Below are 11,798 nucleotides of genomic sequence, written 5' to 3' on the forward strand. Positions count from 1 at the left end.
TGTGTTTTAATGGTTCTGTTAAATTGTTTAATTTTCTACTTCATCTGTTTTTTTTGTTTTTTTTTGGCTAATAGGGGTTTTGCCTATGTAATACTGTGGATAAGTGTTAATGGTGGTTAATTTGATGCGCAAGATTTGAAGCTTTGTTCAGTCATTTAGTTTACACTGAAATCTGCTGCTTCAAATCCTGCACATCAAATATGCACAGGATACCTCGGGCGACATGCTCTGTGTATCTATGGGTGAGGCGGAGATGCAGCGTTTAGGCCGTGGTAATACCGGGTCCCAGCAGTCGGACCCCCTTTGATCAGACACTTATCCCCTACACTTATCCCCTATCCTGCAGATAGGGGATAAGTGTCTAAGGCTGCAGTAAAACATACACACACATATGTAGATCTTTATTCATAACCTTTAACGGGAACCAGTAAGCAAGTTTTTTTCTGCTCACCTGGCTGAGGTTGTCTGATGGGTCTCAGATATATGGATAAGATACCTGTTCAGCAAGTTTAGCTATGCAGGGAGAAGCTGCGGGAGGGCTGCCCAGGAGAAACCTCTGGCAATTTTTAAGGGCTCCTTCACATGTAGCATGCTAGCAAAAGACCGTAATGAAATGTTGAATGCACTACAACCAAAAAATGCATCACATTGTGCCGTCTTTCTTCACTGGGTGCATGATGGTGTGTTTTTTGTATTTTTTTCCTGCACCTCACAAGGAAACAATTCAGAGAAAATATTTTTTTCAGATAGGGACATTAGCATGCCGATCCTAAACAGACAAGCGGAATGTGAGTTATACCTTGGTGAAGTCCACTCCCCCAGCTGGCAGATCCGACCTTTTTTTTTCTGCATGGACTTATTCAAAGAGGTCTGTTTTGATTGACAGCAGCGGAGTGAGATGTGCTGCTGGCTTATAACTAGTGAACCCAATGGGTCTAAGGCACAGGACACAGAGCAATGTCGACTAACTCTTTAAGGTCTGTTCTTGAAAAAAAAAACACATTAAAGACCTGTTAGTAGAAACTGAGTGGCATTTATGGGGGGGGGTTTCTGATCACATACCTGTTTACATTAGGGTGATTTTATCCACTCTGTACCCCATCTGACAGTCTAGCTACCCTATCAGATGGGCGGGAACAGCATTATACAGTGTGTGCTGTGCTAGTATTGGGGGTATACTTGATGGCCTGTTGTAAACACCTTGTCCTTTAAGTATGCACTAGTACACAAACCAAACACTGTCATCCCCGCTTATCTGACAGAATAACTAGACTGTCACAAATGAGCTAATGAGCCCTATATCTCTGGAATAGGGAGCTGATCATCATACTAAGAAGAACAGGTCTGTGATTAGCCCCCGCTTGCCTTTCTATAGATGCCACTATCTCTGTTTTTACCAAGAGGCCACAGGTAGGTCCTCCTTAAATCTTCAAATCCAAAGAAAGCCCAGGAAAAAGCACTTTTGTATAAGAACTTTTACAGTGTCTTTATATTAATGTAACCCCTTGGGATTACAGTCTGTGTTATTACCTTTCAAATATATGAAGCATCCAGTAGATGGCGAACTGCACAATTAAATGACCTGAGCAGTGACTTAAGCTGGGGGAAGGGCCAGTCTGCACATGTGCTTGTGGCCATTTTGGGATTTGAGTTGAGCCCCCAGAGCAAGGCAGATGAAACAGCCGGTCAGGATTGAGTTCAAGAAGTACTGCAGCAGCGCAGAAGAATTTGCCAGCAAGGTGAACTAGATACAAAGCTGGTTGCAGAAAAGTTTATGTAAACAGGGAATAGAAAGTTTAAAGCTGGATTGACCACCTGATTTTCAGATTGTGGAAGAGTACGCCGGAGATCTGTCTTTTCCTTGTTCCATAACTGGGTACCCTAAACTTTGATACAGATAAGTTTTAGCCTACTCTAAATAAGGCTGTGGAGCAGGATCTTATGTGCCCCATCTTCTTAATGTGCACCAACTGAAGGTACCAAATTGCTGCCACGGCTAAGATTCAGGTAAGCCGCAGGTGTTATTGTTGATAGGTGAGACCAGAGTAAGGAACCACAGGGATATAGGGGAACACCCCCATGTTTTATTTTTTTTTTCTGTACACACAAGCCTAGGTCAAGAAGTTTTTAGTTTACAGTAACATGAAAAGTACGGCCACTATGCGCTCTGACTCTTCTGCCTTTCTTTAACCTCTTAAAGGGATACTCCGGTGCTTACACATCTTATCCCCTATCCAAAGGATAAGGGATAAGATGCCTGATTGCGGGAGTCCCGCCACTGGGGACCCCCGGGATCTTGCACGCGGCACCCCGTTTGTAATCGGCATGTTCGCTCCGGGTCTGATTACCGGCGACCACCAGGCCGGCGGCAGCGTGTGACGTCATGCCTCCGCCCCTGTGTGATGTCACGCTCCGCCGACCTCGTGATCGACAGTAATCAGACCAGGAGCGAACATGTTCCAGGGACTGATTATAAACGGGGTGCCGTTAATTAACAATATATTTTTATAGTTCAGACATTCACACACGTGGCAATACCACATATGTTTGTTTTTATTTAGGTTTTTTTTTATGGAAAAAGGGGGGTGATTCTAAAATTTATTAGGGAAGGGGTTAAATCATCTAACGCTTTTTTTTTTTTTTCCTCTTTTGCAATGTTCTAGCTCACACAGGGGACTATAACATGCAGTACATTGATTAAATACATTGATCACTGCCATTGCATTGTAATGGATTGATCAGTGTTATCGGCGGTTTAGGCATGGAGCAGTCAATCACCGATCGGACGTTCAGGAGGCAGGTAAGGCACCCTCCTGATGCGGATTTTACCGTGATGGTTCCGACCTGAGCTGCAGGGAAGCTTTCACTTTTACTTTAGAAGCGGTAATCAACTTTGATTGTCACGTCTAAAGAGTTAATGGCAGTCATCTGCCTGAACTGTGATGTCCGGCATTAGCCACGGGTCCTGGTTGCTGAACACAGCCGAGACCATGTGGGTATGATCTAAGCTCGCTTCATAACCCTCCTGTGCCGTGTCACCGTTGCATTTTGCGGCAAGGGGTTAAAAAGCCCCTCCCCAATAAAGATTTAAATCCCTTCCTTTTGCCCATTTTTTATTAAAAAAAAAAGCGTAAAAAATTATTAAAAAATAAAAATTTGGTATTGCAGTGTGCGTAAATGTCCAAACTATAAAAAAATTTAATTATCCTGTAAATGTATAAAAACAAGTAAAATATCTGCTTTTTGGTTGCATCATATTGCAAAAAAAAATTATAGAAAATTATTGATTGATCGCTGTGCCGTGCGCTATTAACCCTTTAGACACGGTGTTCAAAGTTTAACACCGCATCTAAAGTGAAAACGAAAGTATGCCGGTTAGCTCAGTGGGCTGTTCGAGATAGCCGCGGCGAAATCGCGGCATCCCGAACAGCTTACAGGACAGCGGGAGGGCCCCTACCTGCCTCCTCACTGTCCGATCGCCGAATGACTGCTCAGTGCTTGAGATCCAGGCATGAGCAGTCAAGCGGCAGAATCATCAATCACTGGTTTCCTATGAGAAACCAGTGGTCAATGATGATGATCAGTGTGTGCAGTGTTATAGGTCCCTATGGGATAACAATGATCAGTATAAGAGATCAGTGTGTGCAGTGTGTTAGGACCCTATGGGAGCTTTAACACTGCAAAAAAAAAGTGAATAAACATCATTTAACCCCTCCCCTAATAAAAGTTTGAATCACCCCCCCTTTTCCCATAACAAAAAAAGTGTAAATAAAAATAAACATATATGGTATCGCTGCGTGCGGAAATGTCCGAATTATAAAAATATATCGTTAATTAAAATGGTGCTTTTTTGGTTACTTTTTATATCATGAATAAAAAGCGATCAATAAGTCCAATTAATGCAAAAATGGTACCGTTAAAAACTTCAGATCACGGCGCAAAAAATGAGCCCTCATACCGCCCCATACACGGAAAAATAAAGTTATAGGGGTCAGAAATGACATTTTTAAACGTATAAATTTTCCTGCATGAAGTTATGATTTTTTCCAGAAGTACGACAAGATCAAACCTATATAAGTAGGGTATCATTTTAACCTCTTCAGGACATAGGGCGTATGGATACGCCCTGCATTCCGAGTCCTTAAGGACCGAGGGCGTATCCATACGCCCGTGGGAAATCCGGCCCCCACCGCTAGCCGGAGGGGCGCCGGAGCCGGATGCCTGCTGAAATCGTTCAGCAGGCATCCCGGCATATCGCCCAGGGGGGTCATTATGTCCCCCCATGTCGGCGATCGCAGCACATCGCTCATCAATTCAGATGAGCGATGCGCTGCGATTCCGTTCCCCGCCGCTCACCGGGCGGGGATCGGAGCCGGATGTCTGCTGATTTCTATCAGCAGACATCCCGGCAGTGTGCCGGAGGAGGTCCGGAGGACCTCCTATACCGGCGATCGCTGCAGGACGCCGGTAACTACTAACCGGCGTTCTGCAGCGGTTCCGGGTCCTCAGGGTCACGTGTGACCCTGTTACCCGGATATAGATGGTGACTGGTGGTGTAGTATACACCACCAATCACCATCCGTACTGTACTGGGGGCTGGCATTGTGGCCACCCCCCTCAGTACAGTTGTGATTGGGTGGCCAAAGTGGCCACACCAATCACAGTGTAATGGGAGGGGATGGTGGGGGGTAGGAGCACGTTGCTCCGTTCTGCCCACCATTCCACAGAGATCTGGTGTGCAGGACGGAGCCCCGTGCTGCCCACCATCCCCTCAATAAAAAAAAAGTGCCCCTTGCCCCCTTTCTGTGGCCCCTTGGCACAGAAATCCCCAGGGATAGCTTTAGATTTAGGTAGGGACAGGTTAGGGTTAAAAAAAAAAAAGTTTTCTTTTTTTTTCTTTTTTCGGCGTACCTCAGTGGGTGTCCGTGGGTCCGTAGCACCTTTAGCTGCGTGACCCCGGCCCTGCTGGGTCGCTGCGGTCTGCCGCCAGCCTTTTTTTTTTGGCGCAGATCTTTTTTTTTTTCTTTTTTCCCTAAGCGTGTGTGCGGACCCTCTTAGTTATAAAAGAGCGGTCCGCCACCGTTTGTTAAAGCCCACCCGCCGCTGATCAGTCCCGTAGTACTGATCAGCGGTTTTTTTTTTGTGGTGCCGGCGCTTTTTTACGCGTTTTCTAGCGCTTTTTTTGCACCCATAGGCGGTCCGTGCCACCAGTAGCAGGTGTGTACTGTGTGGCCGGACCTTACCTGTGTGTGTGGCGTGCCTCACCGCTGTCAGTGATTTATCACTGATCAGCGTTTTTTTTGTGGTAAAGGCACTTTTTTAGGTTAACGCGTATTTTTTTTGCACCCATAGTCGGTCCGTGCCACCAGTAGCAGGCGTGTACTGTGTGGACGGACCGTACCTGTGTGTGCAGCCTGTCCCACCGCTGTCGGTGATTTATCACTGATCAGCGTTTTTTTTTTTTGTTCAGGCGGGTGCATTTTTTCCGGGGTTAAGCGTTTTTTTATTTTATTTTTCGGGTTTTTTGTGTGGGGGTCTGAGTACAAGCCACCAGCCACTGTTCTGGGCTGAGTGGCCGGACCCCCCTCTGACTTCTGCGCCCCTTGCCGCCACAAGCGCTAATCAGTGCGCACACCACTGATTAGATAAACGCTTATTTTTTTGGCGCAGGGTTTTTTTTGCGCTAGAAGTCCCCCCTTTTTTTTTTTTAAAAGTCCCCTTTTTATTTTATATTTTTTTCTGTTAGGGCGGCTTAGTTTAGTTAGGTTAGGTTAGGGCGGGTTAGGGAGGTAGTATCGCACCACACCACACGCAGCACACACACCAATAAAGTTTCCCCCCCACACACACACACATACCCGTATCCCCATTAGAGTAGGGAAATGGCCCGCAGAGCGTTTTCGGCGGAGGAGGCATATGCCATAATTGCCTCCGACACAGAGAGCGGCTCAGAGGACGATGAAGACCCCACCTTCCTTATTTCATCGTCCTCCTCATCATCTAGTTCAGATGATGAGCCACCAAGGCGGCGGAGACGCCGCCGTGCGGTGCCGCAAACCTCCTCTGCCCTTGACCCTGTGCCCCATGCTAGTATGAGTCCCCCTGGCGCTCATACTAGTGAAGCCCCCCTGCCAAGGTCACTGGTACCTCGTACCGGAGAACTTGTCTGGGCTGAGCCAGCGGACCACGAGCCCGTGATTCCTGAGTCGCCAACAAACTCAGGAATCACGGGCTCGTGGTCCGCTGGCTCAGCCCAGACAAGTTCTCCGGTACGAGGTACCAGTGACCTTGGCAGGGGGGCTTCACTAGTATGAGCGCCAGGGGGACTCATACTAGCATACTTTTCACTGAAAAGGACTTTTTCGGTCATTTTTTCAGTGACGACTTTGTTAATCTAATGGTTACACAGACGAATCTGTATGCCCAACAGTTCGTCGCCGCTAACCCGGGCTCACTTTTAGCTAGACCCGGTGGCTGGACTCCAGTCAATGCAGCCGAAATGAGGACCTTTTGGGGCCTTGCGCTGCATATGGGTCTAGTTAAAAAACCCAGTGTCAGGCAATATTGGAGTGGGGACGTCTTTTACCAGACACCCCTCTACAGTATGGCCATGGCACGTTCCCGGTTCGAGGCCATTCGGAGATGTTTGCATTATGCTGATAATGCGGCATGTCCCCCCCGAACTGATCCCGCGTATGACCGCCTGTATAAAATCAGGCCGGTCATCAATCACTTCGGGGCCAGATTTTGGGAGGCCTATGTCCCTGGAAGGGAGGTCGCTATTGATGAGTCGCTCATCAGCTTTAAGGGGAGACTCAGCTTCCGGCAATACATCCCTACCAAGCGAGTGCGGTATGGCGTGAAGATGTATAAACTTTGCGAGAGTACCTCCGGGTACACTTGCAAGTTTATGGTGTATGAGGGACGAGATTCCTGCATTGAACCCCCAGATTGTTCCCCCACTCTGGGTGTTAGCGGGAAAATCGTTTGGGGCCTTTTGCACCCATTGCTAGATAAAGGTTACCACCTTTACGTGGATAACTTTTATACTAGTATCCCTCTCTTCACATCCCTCGCCGCCAGATCCACGCTCGCTTGTGGGACAGTCCGGAAGAATCAAAGAGGCCTTCCTTCCTATCCCCTGCAGACTCCTATCCCCCGGGGTGAGTCCCGTGCCCTCACCCATGATAACCTGTTGTTGGTCCGGTATAAGGACAAGAGGGATGTCCTTATGCTCACCACAATTCATGGGAATGGCAGCACCCCTGTCCCTGTGCGAGGTACCGTGGGACCGGTCCTCAAGCCCGATTGTATTCTGGACTACAATCGGTATATGGGGGGAGTTGATCTTTCTGATCAAGTCCTCAAGCCATATAATGCCATGCGGAAAACAAAGATATGGTACAAAAAAGTTGCGGTCTACATGGTACAGGTTGCCATGTACAACTCTTTTGTACTGTACAAGAACGCTGGCAACACAGGGACATACCTGGAGTTCCAAGAGGAAGTTCTAAAGGCCCTCATCTATGGTGACCGCCAAAGAGCGGGTCAGAGCACCTCTGTAACTTCAGGTCCCCGGATCGTCCCCGGCCAACACTTTCCATGTGTGATCCCCCACACTGGAAAGAAGGGACGATCTCAGAAGAAATGCAGAGTGTGTCGCAAGAGGGGGATTCGGAAGGACACCACCACTCAATGCGACACTTGCCCCGATCATCCGGGCCTCTGCATAGGCTGCTTCAGGGAGTATCACACTTCCATGGAGTACTAAATTTTCCGTCATTTGCCCTAATTTTAATTACCCACAATTCGACTCCAATGTACCTGTCCAGGGTACACTGTCTTCCAAATTTTATACCAAACCCCCCCCCCCCCCCCCAAAAAAAAAAATAACCTTTTTCTCAATACCCCCAATATCTTTTTTTTTTTCTTCCCCCTAAAAAATGGGTCATGGGACACAGAGTCAACAGCATTGGAGGTTTGCAGTTGCCTCAAATGCGCAACGCTCTCTCTCCCCACCTGAGCGGGTTGCGCATTTGAGGTAACAGAATAGGGACGGCCCCACACATCCCCTTCCCAGAATGATGATTCAGAGTATAGGGTTTGGGGCGGGCATCCTTTTTACTTTTGGCTGTACTCTGGGTCATCATTCTGGGAAAATAATTGGCATATCAGTTCTAAAATTGCAATTTTCTTCCCCCCATAGTACACTTCATCCATTCCTGGAAAATAAATGAAGGGAACACCCATCTGTTCCAAATCTCCACTTCACCCTATACACCTTCCCTAGGGGGTGTACTGTTTGTAATAATCTCACATATGGGTGTTCCTTTCTTGTATTTTCCTCTGAATGTATGTAACTGTTAGGTCCGTAACAAACATCCGCCTCAAATGCGAAGAGTTCTCGCTGAACTCTGTCGTATTTCCAGGCGACAATTCAGAGTCACATGTTAGTTGTTCCCAAAAAGATGAAGCAGAGCATAGGTTGAAAATTGCAATTTTCAAAAGCTACCCTTCATCCATTCCTGGAAAATAAATTTAGGAAACCCCTGTGCGTTAGAAATGTCCTCTTTACCCCTATACCCATTCCTCAGGGTGGGTACTTTCTGTAATGGTGTCACATGTGGGTGTTTCATTTTTGTATTTTCCTCGGAATGTATGTAACCGTCAGCTACTGATATGCCATAGGCCACAAATACAAAGTGACCTCTATGACTTCTGAGCCTTGTTGTGCGCCCGCCCAGCACGTTACCCCATATGTGGATGGATTTTTATAGTCAGGGGAAAAAGCCCTCCAAAATTTGTAACCCAATTCCTCATATTACCCCTTGTGAAAATGTTAAAAATTGGGTAACCCCAGCATTTTAGTGTAAAAAAATCAAATTTTTCAATTTAGGCCCACTTTTCAAAAAACCTGTGAGGTGTAAGAACTCACTGTAACACTGTTACGTTCCCCGAGGGGTCTAGTTTCCAAAATGTAATGCCATGTGGTTTTTTTTCTGCTGTCCTGGCACCAAAGGGGCTTCCTAAATGAGGCATGCCCCCAGAGCAAAATTTGCTTCCAAAAAGCCAAAATGTGACTCCTTCTCTTCTGAGACATGTAGTGCGCCAACAGAGCACTTTTTACCCCCATATGGGGTGTTTTCTGAATCGGGAGAAATTGGGCTTCAAATTTTGGGGGGTATTTTCTGCTATTACCCTTTTAAAAAATGTAAAATTTTTGGGAAAACAAGCATTTTAGGTAAAAAATTTTACTTTTTTTTTACATTTGCAAAAGTCATGAAACCCCTGTGGGGTATTAAGGTTCACTTTACCCCTTGTTATGTTCCCCAAGGGGTCTAGTTTCCAAAATGGTATGCCATGTGTTTATTTTTTGCTGTCCTGGCACCATAGGGGCTTCCTAAATGCGGCATGCCCCCAGAGCAAAATTTGCTTCCAAAAAGCCAAATGTGACTCCTTCTCTTCTGAGACCTGTAGTGCGCCAGCAGAGCACTTTTTACCCACATATGGGGTGTTTTCTGAATCGGGAGAAATTGGACTTCAAATTTTGGGGGGCATTTTCTGCTATTACCCTTTTCAAAAATGTTAAATTTTTGGGAAAACAAGCATTTTAGGTAAAAAATTGTACTTTTTTTTTACATTTGCAAAAGTCATGAAACCCCTGTTGGGTATTAAGGTTCACTTTACCCCTTGTTATGTTCCCCAAGGGGTCTAGTTTCCAAAATGGTATGCCATGTGTTTTTTTTTTGCTGTCCTGGCACCATAGGGGCTTCCTAAATGCGGCATGCCCCCAGAGCAAAATTTGCTTCCAAAAAGCCAAATGTGACTCCTTCCTTTCCGAGACCTGTAGTGCGCCAGCAGAGCACTTTTTACCCCCATATGGGGTGTTTTCTGAATCGGGAGAAATTGGGCTTCAAATGTTAGGGGGCATTTTCTGCTATTACCCTTTTCAAAAATGTAACATTTTTGGGCAAACAAGCATTTTAGGTAAAAATTTTTACTTTTTTTTTACATTTGCAAAAGTCATGAAACCCCTGTTGGGTATTAAGGTTCACTTTACCCCTTGTTATGTTCCCCAAGGGGTCTAGTTTCCAAAATGGCATGCCATGTGTTTTTTTTTTGCTGTCCTGGCACCATAGGGGCTTCCTAAATGCGGCATGCCCCCAGAGCAAAATTTGCTTCCAAAAAGCCAAATGTGACTCCTTCTCTTCTGAGACCTGTAGTGCGCCAGCAGAGCACTTTTTACCCCCATATGGGGTGTTTTCTGAATCGGGAGAAATTGGGCTTCAAATGTTAGGGGGCATTTTCTGCTATTACCCTTTTCAAAAATGTAACATTTTTGGGCAAACAAGCATTTTAGGTAAAAAATTTTACTTTTTTTTTACATTTGCAAAAGTCATGAAACCCCTGTGGGGTATTAAGGTTCACTTTACCCCTTGTTATGTTCCCCAAGGGGTCTAGTTTCCAAAATGGTATGCCATATGTTTTTTTTTTTTGCTGTCCTGGCACCATAGGGGCTTCCTAAATGCGGCATGCCCCCAAAGCAAAATTTGCTTCCAAAAAGCCAAATGTGACTCCTTCTCTTCTGAGACCTGTAGTGCGCCAGCAGAGCACTTTTTACCCCCATATGGGGTGTTTTCTGAATCGGGAGAAATTGGGCTTCAAATTTTGGGGGGCATCTTCTGCTATTACCCTTTTCAAAAATGTAAAATTTTTGGGAAAACAAGCATTTTAGCTAAAAAATTTTACTTTTTTTTTTACATTTGCAAAAGTCATGAAACCCCTGTGGGGTATTAAGGTTCACTTTACCCCTTGTTATGTTCCCCCAAGGGGTCTAGTTTCCAAAATGGTATGCCATGTGTTATTTTTTTGCTGGTTTGACACCCTAGGGGCTTCCTAAAGGTGACATGCCCCCCAAAAACCATTTCAGAAAAATGTTCTCTCCAAAATCCCCTTGTCGCTCCTTCGCTTCTGAGCCCTCTACTGCGCCCGCCGAACAATTAACATAGACATATGAGGTATGTGCTTACTCAAGAGAAATTGGGCTACAAATACAAGTAAAAATTTTCTCCTTTTACCTCTTGCAAAAATTCAAAAATTGGGTCTACAAGAACATACGAGTGTAAAAAATGAAGATTTTGAATTTTCTCCTTCAGATTGCTGCTATTCCTGTGAAACACCTAAAGGGTTAAAACACTGACTGAATGTCATTTTGAATACTTTGGGGGGTGTAGTTTTTATAATGGGGTCTTTCATGGGGTATTTCTAATATGAAGACCCTTCAAATCCACTTCAAACCTGAACTGGTGTCTGAAAAATAGCGAGTTTGAAAATTTTGTGAAAAATTGGAAAATTGCTGCTGAACTTTGAAGCCCTCTGGTGTCTTCCAAAAGTAAAAACTCATAAATTTTATGATGCAGACATAAAGTAGACATATTGTATATGTGAATAATAAAAAAAAAAAATGGAATATCCATTTTCCTTACAAGCAGAGAGCTTCAAAGTTTGAAAAATGCAAAATTTTCAATTTTTTCATGAAATTTTGGGATTTTTCACCAAGAAAGGATGCAAGTTACCACAAAATTTTACCACTATGTTAAAGTAGAATATGTCACGAAAAAACAATCTCAGAATCAGAATGATAACTAAAAGCATTCCAGAGTTATTAATGTTTAAAGTGACAGTGGTCAGATGTGCAAAAAACGCTCCGGTCCTTAAGGCCAAAATGGGCTTGGTCCTGAAGGGGTTAACCGTATGGACCTACAGAATAAATATCAGGTGTCATTTTTACCGAAAAA

Source organism: Hyla sarda, chromosome 7 (genome assembly GCF_029499605.1).
Source record: "Hyla sarda isolate aHylSar1 chromosome 7, aHylSar1.hap1, whole genome shotgun sequence".
Lineage (NCBI taxonomy): Eukaryota > Metazoa > Chordata > Amphibia > Anura > Hylidae > Hyla > Hyla sarda.